The sequence below is a fragment of the Talpa occidentalis genome, unplaced genomic scaffold (genome assembly GCF_014898055.3).
Source record: "Talpa occidentalis isolate TD23 unplaced genomic scaffold, MPIMG_talOcc4v2.1, whole genome shotgun sequence".
Lineage (NCBI taxonomy): Eukaryota > Metazoa > Chordata > Mammalia > Eulipotyphla > Talpidae > Talpa > Talpa occidentalis.
In genome coordinates, this window is record NW_026555331.1 from 72901946 (window position 1) to 72919507 (window position 17562).

The 17562-nt window shown below is 38.6% G+C and overlaps 1 protein-coding gene and 1 pseudogene across 4 annotated transcripts in view; one reads left to right on the forward strand and one right to left on the reverse strand.

Moving 5' to 3' along the window:
* SPIDR (scaffold protein involved in DNA repair) overlaps positions 1 to 17562 on the reverse strand; it is a 545150-nt gene that overhangs the window by 179754 nt on the left and 347834 nt on the right. The gene's annotated exons all lie outside the window — the stretch shown is intronic.
* LOC119249899 (malate dehydrogenase, cytoplasmic-like) lies at positions 12151 to 13244 on the forward strand (annotated as a pseudogene).

Sequence of the window (17562 nt, forward strand, 5' to 3'; positions counted from 1 at the left end):
ACTTATGTCGTGGCTGTGGGGACCTGGGCAGCGGTGGTCCAGTTATGCTTTTTGAGCACATGCTTTTCTGCACAAGCTTACCGGCTGGACTTGGGGTATTTGTTGGTCTCTACACGGACTTCTTTTCTTCCTCTAATGGCGCCTGGAGCTGTTTGCTTACCTCTGTGGAGATTCCCGCAAGGTACTCCACAGTTCCTGTTTGTGGGGTGCGGTGCCTGCAATAGTTCCTTTCCACTCACTGTCCCTATTGATCTGCAGTTTGTTCTTGTTGTTGTTGTTTTCTCCTTTCTGTCATTCAGAGTGTGCTGGCTTTGTGGGTGGGGAAGGGTGGCAGGGTTCTGAGATTTCTTGTCTTCTTGTCCTCTTTTATGGCAACTTTCCTCTTCGGGCAGTTTGCCAGAGTTGCACTTTATCGTCTGTGTCCCATTTCTTGCAGTGAACTGCTTATTAACTTTTCCTCCCTATTAACTTTTTTTTTTTTTTTTAATGGGAGGTCTTACTCAGAGTTTCCCTGCCGCCATGTTGATCCATTTCTCTCATTTCTGTTTATAACTTATTAAATTGATTAATATGGCCCTCCCTGGTGGCACAGGGGTCAAGACACAACCTATAAAGCAATCTGCAGCCACTGTAGCACTAGCTTGAGCAGCAGCCAATGAGCTACCCACATGGCGCAGCAGACCTCTCCTGACTCACCTGCTGCTTGATTTTCAATCAAGTATTTCAAGTTCTCTTCTTTTTCCTCATCTCCTCATTCTCTGCACTCCAGTGGGACATATGTATATAGTAATCTCAACTTGGTTTCAACATTCTTCTTCTTAGAGAAGTAATGTAAAGGGAGTTGAATTTCATTATCAGTAAAATCTTAGAATGCATTAATGTGAAACAGATTTTGGGAGCTGATCTACAAATGGAGTTATCATTTCTACTAGTGTTCTTTGGGGTCAGAAATAAAAAGTAGCAGGATTGGGGCCATACAAACACTCTAATGTAAACTTACTAAGTTTTATTTTTATCACTCTATCTTTGACAGCTTCTAGTTCTAAAGATTTATTGCTAGATTTAAATTACATGTACTTTGGGCATTATTTTTTATGTTTATCTATATAGCACTGCATTATTTAACTAATGTGAAGACCAGATATATTACTATAATAGACATGCATTCCAGACAACAAACATCAAGAATTTTGAAGCTCAAATATCTAGGTTCCAGATGATGGCTCTGGTTTGGCAGGCACTAGTTACCATGCAGTTAGAGAACGAGATCATACCCAACACCTCCACAGGAGAATTAGGGCAATTAGTGGGTGGAGGTAGGTTGGAACTCAGTGCAAGACAATCATGATAAGCTAAACCAGTGACTCAGAAAAACACACACCCATCCAGCCCCTACTCGAAGCCCATCTGAGGTCATCCTATCTTCAGATCACAGTGTGGCTCTATGCTTGAGGTCACTCACTCTGCCTACAAAGTTAAGTTTTCATTAGCTTTCTTCTCTTTGGTCCAGCAGAGATTGAAAATTGTCCTGACACACAATAGATAATGTAGCCTGAGTGGGTATGGCCTTCAAGGAAATTTAGGGCGTGGGCTCCTGTGTAGGGTCACATGAAAACTCATTAATAATATGCCTAAGCTATCTCTACTTGTCAAAGATTTTGCTTCTGTTATTTTATTCAGCTCTTGTAACAAACCCTGTGAGATGGATAGGGTACTGTTTACATTATTTTTTGATAGATAAGAACTGTGTATAATTGTTCTGTTGTAAATGATAGTGTGATGTTCTTTCCATGATATAATTTTTACCAAATGCAGTAAAAAACACATATATAAACAGTGCCTCGGTCCCAATCACTCAAGAATATCTCACTGACACTGAGAGAAAACAGGCTATATATAGAAAAACACAGGCCTCCCTAAATGAGGGAAAAATCACATCATATAGTCCAAAGAATAACTACCTTTATTCCTAATACTAACCATAATCACCCCTACTAAAATGCAATGCACACAGAAAGGAATCTGAGGGCTATTACCCTTTGTCAACAGTACAGAATTATAAAAAGTTATATTACTAAAAAGTTGCTCAACCAAATGAAAACTTTACAAGGTAACATCATTATAGGTAAAGCAATCTATCTCCCTAATTATTTTTCTGTAGAATCTTTCAATTTCCTAATGAGATTTTAATGATGTAAGGGACAAGATTTTCATCCTCTATTTTTTTAACCACCTCATAAAGTATATAGTAAGTGAAAAGAGTAGATACATGTTGGAATAAATTTTTCTCATTTTCTTCAGAAAGTTATTCAAATGCTGGAATGTTTATTTTACATATGGAGTATTATGGCAGCACTTCTAACATATTTTGTAACTGCTTTTGCCTAAGCATGTATATACAACTTCTGAACTCTGTGCTTTAGGAAAAAAAAATTATGATCCCTTGTATATGTAGAAAAAAAGTCAAACCAAAGCAGAGATAAAAGATGTAATAAAAGGGAATTGATTATACCACTAGTTTGCTTAAACTTACTCTGGATTAGATGGTGGCCACCTAAGATTTGGGGGGTTAAGCTTAGCAATTAATTTCTAAATCAAGGGCTGAAAAACAGAAACATGGTATTTCTCAAAGATCAAAAATTAATGGATACACATGCATTTGAAGAAAATCCTCAGAATGTATATTTAAAAACAAAAAATGTATATTTAAGTAGATGAGATAAAATGTTTTCAGATGCTTTTTATAATAATTTTAATCAGCCTTTTTATAATTTTTATATATTTTTTATTGAAGTTGTTAGCTTTCAACATCAAGAGGAACTAATGCCAGTCTTACTCAAACCCTTCAAAAATATCAAAAAATAGGGGCCTCCCTGATGGCGCAAGGGGTTAAGCACTGCACTGTGAAGCAATCCGCAGCCTCTGCAGCATGAGTTCAATTCCCGGCCGGCCAGGGAGCAACCCATATGGTGCAGCAGACCTCTCCTGTCTCGCCCGCTGCTCCCCTCAGCAGTGTACTTCAGTTAGTATGCCTTTTCTGTTCCCCACTCTGTCTCTGGTGAATCCTCTCATCCCCCGCATCTCTTCCCTGTACTACAGCTCTTGTATGCATAAATAAATCTTTAAAAAAAACCCAAACAACAAAAATATCAAAAAAGAAAGCATACTTTCAAAACATTTTATGAAACAAACATCACTCTAATACCAAAACCAAAGGCAAAATAGAAAAGAAAATTATAGTGCAATCTCACTAATGAACATAGACACAAAAATCCTGAGTAAAATCCTAGCAAACTGAATCCAACAATGCATTAAAAGGATGATACAACACGACAAAGTGGTATTCATACCAGGAACACAAGGATGGTTCAACATTTGATGATGATCAGTGGAATTCATCACATCAACGAAAAGGAAGATAAAACTATATGATCATATCAATAGATGCTGAGAAAGCATTTGATAAGATCCAACATTCATTTATGATGACAACCCTCAAAAAATGGGGATAAACAGAACATACCTTAACATAATAGAAGCCATTAACAACAAATCCATAGCTAATATTATTCTCAATGTGAAAAACTGAAAGCTTTCCCAATAAGATCTTATAGAAGGATGTCTACTCTCACCATTGCTATTCAACATAGTATTGGGACTTCTAGCTAGAGCAATTAGAAAGATACAGTTATAAAAGGAGTCCAGACTGGGAAAGAAGAAGTAATGCGATCATATTTGCAGATGACATGATAATATACATAGATAAACCTCAATATTGCATGGAAAAATTACTTGAAACAATCAGTTTAGCAAAGTGGCAGGGTATAGAATCAGCACACATAAATGAGTTGCCTTCCTATACACAAATAATGAGCTAGAAGAGGAAAAAATTAAGAAAATGATCCCACTTATAATTATACCAAAAAAATTAAATACCTAGAAGTAAATCTAACAAAGAAGGTAAAAGATTTATACAAAGGAAGCCATAAGACATTGTTGAATGAAATAGAAGATGACAAAAACAAATGAAAAATATTGTTTTTTTTCTTTTCTTTTTTAAAAATAAATTTTATTTTTATATTCCCCATACAATTGCAACCCCCTAATTTTGACCCCAATCACAACCCTCCCCGCCTCCCACACCCCATAGAGTGTCTCTGGTTCAAGTTGTTTGTTGATTTTGATTTTTTCTTTCTTATAGTTATTCTTTTTCCTCATTTCTTATTTAAGTATTCTAGATTCCTGCTATGAGTGAGACCATCCGGTATTTTTCTTTTTCTTTCTGGCTTATTTCGCTGAGCATGATCCCTTCCAGTGCCATCCATGTTGCTGCAAATTGCCATGTGTTTATCTTTTTTGAATGCTGAGTAATATTCCATGGTGTATATACACCACATCTTCTTGATCCAGTCATCTATTTTGGGGCATTTGGGTTGTTTCCAAAGCTCAGCTATTGAAAATAGTGCTGCTATAAACATAGGGGTGCAGGTGCTCTTTGGAATTGATGTTTCTGTGTCCTTTGGGTAAATACCTAGGAGTGGAATTGCTGGATCATATGGAAGCTCTATGTTTAGTAGGTCCAGAAATCTCCACACAGCTTTCCTAGTGGTTGGACCAGTTTGCACTCCCACCAACAGTGCAGAAGAGTTCCTTTTTCTCCACACCCTCGCCAACCTTTGTTGTTGGTAGTTTTTTTAATATGTGCCATTCTCACTGGTATGAGATGGTATCTCATTGTAGTTTTGATTTGCATTTCCCTGATTGCAAGTGATGTTGAACATTTTTTCATATACCTGTTGGCCATTTGCATTTCTTCTTCAGAGAAGTGTCTTTTTAGCTCTTCTGCCCATTTTTTGACTGGATTATTTTCTTTGTTTTTGTTGAGTCTTATAAGCTCTTTGTAGATTTTTGTGATCAGTCCTTTGTCATTAGCGTTGTGTGCAAAAATGTTCTCCAGTCGATGTGGTTTCTCTTTGTTTTGGTTATTGTCTCTTTTGCTGTGCAGAAGCTCTTTAATTTGATGTAGTCCCAGCTGTTTATCTTTGCCTTCACTATCACTGCTTTGGGTGATGTGTCTGTAAAGATGTCTTTGATGTGCATATCATGTAGTATTTCGCCTATATTTCCTTCTATATATTTTATGGTTTCAGGTCTTATGTCTAGTTCTTTAATCCATTTTGAGTTGATTTTTGTGTATGGTGTGAGGTAGTAGTCAAGCTTCATTCTTTTGCATGTAGCGACCCAGTTTTCCCAGAACCATTTATTGAACAAACTTTCTTTGCTCCAATGCATAGTCTTTGCTCCTTTTCAAAGATTAATTGACCATAAATCTGTGGGTTTATTTCTGGATTTTCTACTCGATTCCATTGGTCTGTGTGTCTGTTCTTGTTCCAATACCATGTAGTTTTGATGATGATGGCTTTGTAGTACAGTTTGAAGTCTGGGAGTGTGATGCCTCCATTCCCTTCTTTTCTTTTCAGGATAGCTTTGGCTATTCAGGGTTTTTGGTGATTCCATATGAATTTCATCAATAATTGTTCTATTTCTTTGAAGACTGATATTGAAATTTTGATTGGAATAGCATTGAATCTGTATATTGCTTTTGGTAGGATGGCCATTTTAATAATGTTTATTCTTCCAATCCATGAGCAGGGGATGTCTTTCCATTTCTTTGTGTTTTCTTCTATTTCTTTTAACAGTGTTTTATAGTTTTCTTTGTATAGGTCCTTTACCTCTTTTGTTAGCTTTATTCCCATGTATTTGATTTTATTTGTTTCGACAATAAAAGGGATGGTGTTTTTGATTTCTTCTTCTTGAGATTTATTGTTTGTGTATAGGAAGGCTACTGACTTTTGCGTGTTGATTTTGTATCCTGCCAATTTACTGAACTGATTGATGAGTTGAATTAGTTTTTCTGTGGAGTTTTTGGGGTTCTCTATGTATAATATCATATCTTCTGCAAATAGTGAAAGTTTGATTTCTTCTTTTCCTATTTGGATTCCTTGTATGTCTTTCTCTTGTCTTATTGCTCTGGCTAGGACTTCCAGTATTATATTGAAAAGCAGTGGTGAGAGTGGACATCCTTGTCTTGTTCCAGATCTTAATGGAAATGCTTTCAGCTTTTCACCATTGAGAATGATACTGGCTGTTGGCTTGTCACAGATGGCCTTTATGATTTTGAGGTAAGTTCCTTGTATGCCAAGCATTTCAAGGGCTTTCATCATGAACGGGTGTTGCACTTTGTCGAAAGCTTTCTCAGCATCTACTGATACTATCATATGGTTTTTATATTTCTTTTTGTTGATGTGTTGGATAACGCTGATTGATTTTCTGATGTTGAACCATCCTTTTGTCCCTGGAATGAATCCTACTTGGTCGTGGTGAATTATCTTATGGATACAGTGTTGGAATCTGTTAGCTAAAATTTTATTGAGGATTTTTGCATCAGTGTTCATTAGAGAGATTGGCCTGTAGTTTTCTTTTTTTGTGTTGTCCTTGTTCGGTTTTGGTATTAGCGTAATGATGGCTTCATAGAACGTGTTTGGTATTATCCCTTCCTTCTCAATTTTTTGGAAGAGTTTGTGAAGGATAGGCACTAATTCGTCTCTGAATGTTTGGTAGAATTCATTTGTAAAACCATCAGGTCTTGGGCTTCTGTTTTTGGGGAGGTTTTTGATTACCATTTCAATTTCACTGCTTGTAATTGGTCTGTTCAGGTGTTCTACTTCTTCTTTATCTAGCTTTGGGTGATTGTAGAGTTGTAGGAATTTGTCCATCTCCTCTAGATTGTTGAACTTGTTTCCACATAACTGTTCATAGTAGTTACTTATTATTCTTTTGATTTCTGCTCTGTCCATTGTGATTTCTCCTCTTTCATTGATGATCCTGTTTATTTGTGCTTTCTCCCTTTTTTCCTTTGTGAGCCTGGCTAGGGGTTTGTCTATTTTATTGATTTTTTTGAAAAACCAGCTCTTGGTTTCAATGATATTTTGGATTGTTTTTTTAGTTTCAATTTCATTTATTTCTGCTTTGGTTTTTATTATTTCTGTTCTTCTACTGGTTTTGGGTTTTTTTGTTGTTCTTTTTCTAGATCTTTAGGTTGTTTCTTTGAGTTCTTTCTTGTCTCTTGATGTGAGCCTCTATTGCTATATATATTCCTCTTATTACTGCTTTTGCTGCATCCCCTACATTTAGGAAATTGGTGTCCTCCTTGTCATTCAATTCAAAGAATTTTTTAATTTCTTCTTTGATCTCCTCACTAGTCCAGTGGTCTTCCAGTAGTGTGGCTGTCAATCTCTTTGAGGTGGGAGAGTTCCTTGCCTTCTTTTTATGGTTTATTTCTACTTTGATGCCTTCATGGTCAGAAATCATTGGCATGATTTCAATTTTGGTGTATCTGTTGCTGTTTGTCTTGTGTCCCAGTTTGTGATCGATCCTGGAGAATGATCCGTGTGCGCTTGAGAAAAAGGTGTACTCAGATTTTTTTGGGTTGAGTGTTCTATAGATGTCTTTTAAGCCCAAGCGCTCTAGATCCTTATTTATAGCTTTAGTATCTTTACTTATTTTTTGTCTCATTGATCTATCCATTGTTGATAGTGGTGTGTTGAAGTCTCCCACTACGTATGTGTTTTCTCTGATGTCTGTTTTCAAAGATGACAATAGTTGTCTGATATATTTTGGTGTTCCTTCGTTTGGTGAATATATGTTAATGAGTGTTATTTCTTCTTGAAGTATTGTCCCCTTGATCATAATGTAGTGACCGATGGGGACTCTTTTTATCTTTTTGAGTTTGAAATTTGTTTTATCTGATATAAGTATAGCTGCTCCTGCTTTCATTTTTGGTCCATTTGCTTGTAGGGTTGTTTTCCATCTTTTAACTTTGAGTCTATTTTATCTTTCGTAGCTAAGTGTGTTTCCTGGAGACAGCAAAAGGTTGGGGTTTTTTTCTTAATCCAGCCTGCGACTCTGTGTCTTTTTATTGAAGAGTTTAGTCCATTTACATTTAGAGTTAATATTGATATGTTAGCACCTGTATTTGCCATTGTGTTTGTCTTTCCTTTGATTTTATTTATTCTTTTAATAACTTTTTTTTTCTGGCCTTCTTTCATTGTTATTTGTCCCCCTGAGGTTCTGGCTTTAGGACTCCTTGTAGTATTTTTTGGAGTGGGGGTTTAGTTGTAATGAAATTCCAGAATTTCTGTTTGTCTGGGAAGGTCCTTATTCTTTCTTCATAGAGGAATGAGAGCTTTGCGGGATAGATTATTCTTGGTTGGCATCTGTTTTCTGGGAGTCTGTTTACTATGTCCCTCCACTCTCTCCTTGCCTGTAGTGTTTTTTCGGAGAAGTCTGATGTCAGTCTGATTGGTTTTCCTTTGAATGTTATCTGTTTTTTCCCTCTTGTCAGCTTCATTATATTTTCCTTGTCTTGGATTCTTGGGAGCTTTACTATTATGTGTCTTGCCGTATTTTTCCTTTCATCATGGAAGTTTGGTGTTCTTCTTGCTTCTTGTATATCCATTTTCAGCTCCTTCACGTTTGGGAAGTTCTCTTCAATTATTTCCTTGAATATTTTCTCTGTTCCTACATCTCTCTCCTCTCCTTCTGGGATTCCTATAACTCTTATTAAATTTCCTTTCCTCATGGAGTCAGATATTCTTGAAGTCTTTCTTCAGTCTTTTTCCTTCGTACTTCTCTTTCCTTTTCTGTTTTGGTTGTTTTTATTTCTGTGTCTTTAAGAGTACTTATTCGTTCTTCCATTTCATCTACTCTGCTTTCATTGCTTTTCCCAGAGTTCTTTAGCGCCTCCATTAATTCTTTGATCTCCTGCATTTCTTTTACTTCCTTCTTTAGGGACTCAATTTCATTCTTCTGATCATTGATTAATTTTCCCTTATCATTGTTTTCCCTTATGACTTCTGTCAGTTTTTTAATCACGGCAATTTTAAATTCCCTTTCTGGAGGGCTCAGAAGTTCTTCCAAGTTACTGTTGTTGCAATCTGGGGGCTGGTTTTCTTTTTGTGGTGTGCTTTTTTCCTGAGGAGTTGCTGGGTTGCATGTGGTTTTTCTACTCCCTACTGCCTGTTTTCTAATTTGCCGTATGTGTTGGGACACTGTGTTGCTGGTACTGTCTGGCATCTTGGTCGAACTTCCCAGCTCACCTCTGGCTCCTCTGGGAGCTTTCTGCTGGTTTCAAGCAGTCTTTACTGAAGAAAGGTCCCTGTTCTAAAATGCCGCTGGGGAGAAATGCTCCTGTGCATGCCCGGTCTGCTCCGGCGGTGGGTGCCAGCTCCCATCTGGGCTCGGACTGCAGACCAGAAGGGTCCTGGTTTGGCAAACTACCCAGCTCACCTCTGGATGCTCCAGGAGCTTTCTGCTGGTTTCAAGCAGACTTTACTGAAGAAAGGTCCCTGTTCTAAAATGGCGATGCGGCGATGCCCTCCCCTGTGTGCCTGGTTCTGCCCCAGGGATGGGTGCTCTCTCCCTTCTGGGCTGGGACTGCCGGCCAGAAGGGGCCTGGCATGGACGAACTTCCCAGCTCACCTCTGGCTCCTCCGGGAGCCTTCTGCCAGTTTCAAGCAGTCTTTACTGAAGAAAGGTCCCTGTTCTAAAATGCCGATGCGGAGAAGCGCTCCTCTGCGCGCCCAGTCTGCCCCAGCGGTGGGTGCCCACTCCCCTTTGGGCTTGGAATGCAGGCCAGAAGGGGCCTGGCCTATTTTCTGTTTATTGATTGGAAAACCAACACTGTAAAAATGCTCGTTCTACCCATAGCACTATACAGATTCAATACAATCCCAACAAAAATACCAATGACATTATTTCAAAGAACTGAAATTCACATGGAATCACATAAGAACCTGAATAGCAAAAGCATTCTTGACAAAGAAGAAAGAATGGAGGTATTACACTTCCAGACCTCAAGTTATATTAAAAAGCAACACTAATAAAAACTGCCTGGTACTGGAACAAAAACAGATATACAGACCAATGGAACAGACCTTTTAGACCCCAGAAATAAACTCACATATATATATGCACAGCTAATGACAAAGGAACCCAAAATGCATACTGGAACAAGGATCGTCTCTTCAATAAATGGTGTCAGGAAAACTGGACAGATATATGCAAAAGGATGAAAGTAGGCCACAAGCTCACACTATACACCAAAATCAACTTAAAATGGATCAAAGACTTTTATGTACAACCCAAAACCATAAAATACATAGAAAAAAACAGAGAAACATTTCATGACATAAACTATAGTGATGCCTTTAGAGATTCATCCCCAACAACAAGGAAAACAAAAGAGAATATGAACAGCTGGGACAACATCAAGCTAAAAAGCTTCTGCACAGTAAAAGAAACCACAACTAAAATGAAAAGACAGGGCCTCCCTGATGGCGCAAGGGGTTGGGACACAGTCTATGTAGCTATCCGCAGCCACTGCAGCACAGGTTGGATCCCCAGCCAGGGAGCTACCCACATGGTGCGGCAGACCTCTCCTGCCTTGCCTGCTGCTCCCCTCAGCAGTGTATTTCAGTACATTTGCCTGTTCTGCTCCCCACTCTATCTCTGGTGAATCCTCTCACCCCCCACACTTCTGGCCTGTACTCCAGTTCTTACATATGTACATATGTAAATAAATAAATTTAAAAAAAAATGAGAAGACACCCTGGAATGGGAAAAATATTTGTATACCATTTATCTTACAAAGGACTGATATCAAAATTCTAGAAAGAACTCACAGAACTTTATGGAAACAAATCAAATAGCCCAATTAAGAAATTGGTAAAAGAACTAAACAGACACTTCTCCAGAGAAGGCATTAGGATGACCAACAGGTACATGAAAAAAATGCTCACAATACCTTATTATTAGAGAGATGCAAAATTAAGACCACAATGAGAAACCATTTCAGACTTGTGAGAATGACCCATATTGAAAAAACTAAAAACAATTGCTGGTGAGAATGAAGAGAAAAGGGAACCCTTCTACACTGCTGGTGGGGAATGCAAACTGGTCCAGCTCATATGGAAAGCAGAATTGAGGTGTCTCAAAACATTAAACATGGATCTGCCATTACCCAGTAATTCCATTCCTAGGCATTTATCCAAAAAATTAAAAAAAAAAAAACTTATTCAAAAGGAAACCTGCACTCCCATATTTATTGCACCACTATTTACTATAGCTAAACTATGGAATAAACTTTAAGTGTCTCAGAAAAGATGAGCAGATCAAGAAGAAGTGGTGTATATATACATATAAACAATGGAATACTACTCAGCAATCAAAACAGATAAACATGCCCTTTGTAGCAACATGGATGTAGCTTGAAAGGATAATAAAGTGAAATAAGTCAGAAGGAAAGAGATAAATACCAGATGTCATCACTAATATGTGGGAAATAAAGCAACTAAATTAATAGTCAGATAAAGGCAAGCTACAAAAGTAACTCTTGATAGGTGACTACAGAACTGAGACACCAAGGGGAAAGGTGTTGGAGAGGGGGCAGATCAGTGGGGTGAGAGGCATAATGGTCTGTGATGATAGATTATGGACAAATTGGTGGTGGATGCACTATGGTGGTAATACTGACAGAGATTCCACAATTATCTCAGTTAAAAACAAATTAATTTAAAAAATGTAATTCACCACATTAGATGCTAATAAAAATGTGTAAGTTAAATCATATGATCACATAAATCAACAAAGAAAATCTGATAAAATTTATCATCTACTCATGATAAAAGGACTGAAACTCCTCATCTTGATAAAGAGTATTGACAGAAAAATGTTACAGGTTACATTTTAATTAGTGGAGAAAGAATAAAATATCTCTCCTAAGACTAGGAATAAGCAAGGATGTTTGCTGCACCTATTTAACAGAATACTGGAAGTTAACACAGAAGAGACATATTGTGCTCATGGATTTATGGCAATGATAATTCTTCCCAAATTTATATATATATTTATATATACATCTATAATTTATATATATAAATAATATGTATGCCTCTCTCTATATATCTACATATATACACACACACCTATATATATATATATATATATATATATATATCTCCACCAAACAAGATTATTATGGTAGAAAAAACATTCTAAAAGTTATGTGTTAAGGCAAAGGAGCTAGAACAAATGAAAGAATTCTGTTCTTTACCCCTCTTGAAAGATGTCATTGCTAAAGATAAGGAAGAGTTTATCTTAAAAGACCTGGATGTGGCCATTCTTATGGGCTGTGTGCCAAGAAGGAATGGCATGGAAAGGAAAGATTTACTCAAAGCAGATGTGCAACTCTTCAAGCGTCAGGGCATAGCATAAAAATATGCCAAGAGGGCCTCCCCGGTGGCGAAGCGGTTGAGCGCTGAGTTGCGAAGCTGCCCGCAGCCTCGGCAGCACCCGTTGGATACCCGGCTGCTCCCCGGCCACCAGAGGAGGGTCCCACATGGCACGCAGAACTCTCCTGCCGCCCACTGCTCCCCTCAGCAGTGTACTTCAGTCCTTCTGCCTGCTCTGCTCCCCGCTCTGGCTCTGGTGAATTCTCTCGCCCTCCTGTGCTTCTGACTGTACCCAGTGCTTGTATAAGTAAATCTTAAAAAAAAAAATGCCAAGAAATCATCTATGATTGTCACGGTGGGAACCCCAGTCAATACCAGATGACAGACTCTCTCCAAGATGGTGCCCTTTATCCTCAAGAACTGCAGTAGCTTGATTTGTTTGGATTTCATCAAGTTAAAGCTCAGATTGCTCTTAAACTCTGAGAGATATCTAGAATGTCATTATCTGGGAAACCATTCTCCAGCTCAGTACCAGAAGTCAACCAAGCCAAGGTGAAACTGCAAGGAATGGAAGTTGGTATTTATGAAGCTCTGAAATATGACAGCTGGCTCAAGGGAGAATTCATTACAACTGTGTAGCTGCAGGTGTTACTTTTATCAAGCCATGAAAACTATTCAGTGTGATGTCTCCTGTGAGAGCCCTCTCTGACCATGTCAATGACATCTGGCTTGGAACAACAGAAGAGTTTCTATCTGTGGGTATTATCGCTGATGGCTATTCCTATGGCTTTCCTAATAATCTCATATTTTTATTACATGTTAAAATCAAGAATGACCTGGAAGGTTGTTGAAGGTCTTCCTATGAATGACTTCTCATGTGAGAAGATGGACTTTACTGCAAATGAAGTGGCAGAAGAAAAAGAAACTGCTTTCGAGTTTCTTTTGTCTATCTGACTAAACAATCATTTTGATTTTGACTGGGTTATTAAATTCCCCAAAGCAAAGATCTAAATGTTGTATTTGACTCAAATACAAAACAGTAATAAAACTAAACTAAATCATATGTAACAACAACACATCTTTACAATTATGTGCTTGTTAGTACAAATCTGAGAGTTTATCATAATACTGTTACGGCTATATTATAAACTGAATTTATTTTCAAATTAAAAAAAAAAACTGTCTATGTATTGCCTTGGACACATATGAAGATTGTACTGTCACACACATCCCTTTTAGGAGGTTTGGGTGGCAAGTTCCCTCAAGTGCACTAATTGTGGACTGAGAAACTCAGGCAGAGACTTGGTGTGGCTGCAGAGGACACTTTTGAGGATGAAATCACTTTGCTCCTCTGTGATTGGGCACGTGGAGTTTTGCAGTGGCAGTGCCAGAGTTTCAGTTGCCCACATGGAAGCTGCACACTAGCCAGGGCATTTGGGTATCCTCAAGAACCTAAGCACCTGGATGCAGAAGTTGATGAAGGTTATTTCATGTTTGTGCAGTATTACAAACAGAGAAACCAAACGAACATTAGTGTTTGAAATTTTGATTAAGACTCAACCACTTATTTGGATTAAGTTCCAGAGGCTAGCGAGCCCACTGAAACTATAAAGATTATGCCCACAAGTCCGTACAAAGATGGTTACAGAGGAAGTTTCTTAAGTCATTTTTGAGAGGATAATCTAATAGTGAATCAGGAAACAATACACCCAGGGAGTCTAGTGGCTTGGAGGAAGACTGAAATACCAGAGATCAACACAGATTGTAACAGAGAAGGCAGTAGCTTTATTGAACAGAAGAAGGAAGAGAGAAATGCATGGGGACTGTATTCTGGGACTGGGGATACATATGAATCTGTTCCAGTAGGGACACTGGGGAGGGGAGAGCTAAATGGAATGCAGGCACAGACTCCTGATTGAGGAAAAACCCGTGAGAAGGAGACAGGGTGCTCCCTGTTGGCTGGATCCCCAGTAAAAGGAACAAAGACAGTGTGCTGCACTGCATTCCCCCTCCACCAGCCTTTGGGACTCCTAATGACCTCTTGAAACACACTGACAATAGACAGAATGTGAGTCTCAAATCTGGAATCCCAGACAAGACAAAAAACCAAGGTGATAACACAAGTATGAGTCAGCATTCCATCCACCCAGCACATTCATATTAGAGGGTGGGCCCCTCCAGGACCCTCCTTCACCCCCTGATGCAGTAGTGCAAGATCAGGTCTTAAAGCCTATGCAAGTCAGAAAATGCAAAAAAAAAAAAAAGAAAGAAAAAGAAAAGAAAAAGAAAGAAAGGAAAGAAAGAGAAGAAAGAAAGGGAAGGGGGGGGGAGGGGAGGGGAGGGGGGAGGGGGAGGGGGAGGGAGGAGGGGAGGGGAGGGGAGGGGAGGGGGAGGGGAGGTGGAAGGGGTGGGGAGGTGGAGGGGAGGGGGGGAGGGGAGGGGGGAGGGGAGGGGAGGGGGGAGGGGAGGGGGAAGGGGTGGGGAGGGGGAGGGGAGGGGAGGGGAAGGGGAGGGGAGGTAGGAAGGAAAGAAAACAAATAAAACTCTAGCACCATTTTTGGAAAAGTGAAAATAGTTAAACTATTTAAGTTACTGCTAAGGCACACAGAAATAAATAAATTGGGAAATATAAAGCAGCAAAATGGGAAGATATGAGGGAAAATGGGCAGACATGATGGCAAGTGACACCACAAGGAAATTCTCCAGATTCTAACCACAATGATATGGGGATTTTATCCCCCTATCAGAGGTTTCAAAATTGCTATAATAAAGAAAATCAAAGAGAAGGAAGAAAACACAAAAAAGTAAGTCAAAATGATATAACAGAACTCATAAAAAAATCATCAAAGAGATATAACAAAAAAAATTCAATGACCTAAGAAAAGTAATAAACAAACAATAGAAATTGAAAGCTTTGAATAAAATAATAGAGATTCAAGATGTGAAATGTTCATTATGGGGCCTCCCCTGGTCGTTGAGTGCTCGGCTGCGAAGCTGCTTGCGGCCTCTGCAGCGCCCTTCGATCGCTGGCCACCCGCGAGGGTCCCGCATGGCACGCAAACCTCTCCTGTCACGCCCACTGCTCCCATCAGCAGTGTATTTCGTCACTCTGCCTGTTCTGTTCCCTGCTCTGGCTCTGGTGAATTCTTTCGCCCTCCCGCGCTTCTGACTGTACCCAGTGCTTGTATAAATAAATAAATGAATCTTAAAAAAAAAAAAAAAACGGAAAAAAAAGAAACCTCTGGTGAAAGCCAAAGAAGCAGAATAGATTAAATCAAATCAGTGACATTGACTACAGTAATTCATAAACGTACCAAGTGGAAGAAGAGAGAAATATGAAATAAAAAAATAAAGAAACATTTCAAGAACTAGACAAGGACAATGGGTATCCCAGAAGAGTAAGAGTTGGGGGAATACAGCATATTTGAAGAAATAATACAAAGAAAACTTTCCAAAGCTGGGGAGAGTAAATATACAAGTCCATGAAGTAAAAACACACTTGGTTACTAAATGTTATTAGACCTATACCAAGAAACATAATTGAAAAACTTCCAGACTTTATGACAAAGAATGTTGAAAAAGTCTAGGGGGAAAAAAAAAAAACAATAGAAAACTTACAAAGGAACTCCCACTAGGCTTAAATCAGAATTCCCAGTGGAATCTTACAAGCAAGACTGAAATACCAGAGATCAACACAGATTGCAACAGAGAAGGCAGTAGCTTTATTGAACAGAAGATGGAAGAGAGAAATGCATGGGGACTGTATTCTGGGACTGGGGATACAAATGAAACTGTATTCTGGGACTGGGGATACATATGAATCTGTTCCAGTAGGGACACTGGGAAGTGGAGAGCTTATAAGCAAGGAGAGTAAAATGGCATTCAAAAAACTTAAAGATAAAAATTGCCAGCCAAAATTACTATATCCTGCAAGATGCTTGTCCAGATGAGGGAGAAATAAAGACTTGGCACTCCTCACCTAATCTTAAGACTTCTAGGAATCAGCTTTTTATAAAAGCACGAAGTTTGGCTAGTACCTGTTCTTGGAATTTCATAATTAGCTTGATTTTTAATAATAAGTAACTATTAAAGGAGAATATGTAGTTGAGGAAATGCTTTATCACACATAACTTTCTTCAATTAACCCATAGGTTTAAAAGCCTAATAAGATCTTCCTGTGAGTATGGAAGAGAAGATGAATCTGGGATGGAATGGGTGAATGTGAGCAGGTCGTGAAAAGAGTAAACTGAGGGAAAAGATAGTATATGGCAATCTTCCCTGGATTAGGTTTTTCTCTGGACTTTCAATTACTATCTCACCTCTATTTTTATACCTGTCCCAATCTTTCTATCAATGCCCAGTTCTGGCCAGGCATTGAATTGTGAACCTCACCAGCAAAGCCTAACTTCTGTCCCATATGCCCACTGCAAACACACTCTTTCCCATATGGAAGCAGTCTTCTCCAGGACATCTTTTGGTGCGGACTTTCTGACTGATTCAGGCCACTCACACATCCTTGATTATTCACACTCCTCCCAGACAGTGTTCCTGCCTCTTGGTTCCATTCTTCACTCTGTGAAATTCTAGGTAACCTGTCGGCTCAATGTCTAGTCCCTGTTCCTCCCTGCAAAGGCCCCAAATACTTATTGGTTTATTACTGCTTGTGCTCTTACATCTGGGTCAAACAAGAAAAAAGTCACAGGATGAATCAATTTATTAATTCTGGCCTTTCTGTTTTCTAATGTCTTGTCTACTTCCTTTGCAAATCCCATATATATATGTTCATATACCACTTTATCACTTCTTCCAAGTTTCTCACCCCATACCTCCAATTTCTTTTCTTTCTCAAATTTTATCAATTTGTTAGTCATTTATATGTGGGAGTACATTTTCACCCCTTCATATATGCACATGATTTATTCACCATTCACCAAAACTCCTATGCCAATGACCTATCCCCTTCCTTTCCCCACACTTTCCTCCACCCTCCTCCCTGATCCTCTTTCTGTGTTATTCAGAATACCACAGAATACCATTGGCTTGTTTGTTGTTTTGTTGAGCAGTATGAGTACATTATATATTTTGGAAATTGGCCCCTTGTCAGAAGTGTAATGTGTAAATAGCTTCTTCTAGTATGGCAAGTTGCCTTTTTTTTTTTTTTTTTTTGTCTTTGTGATGGTTTCTTTTGAGGTATAAAAGCTTTTTAGTCTGGGGCCTCCCTGGTGGTGCAGGGGTTAAGACACAATCTATTTTTTTTTTTCAGAATATGCAT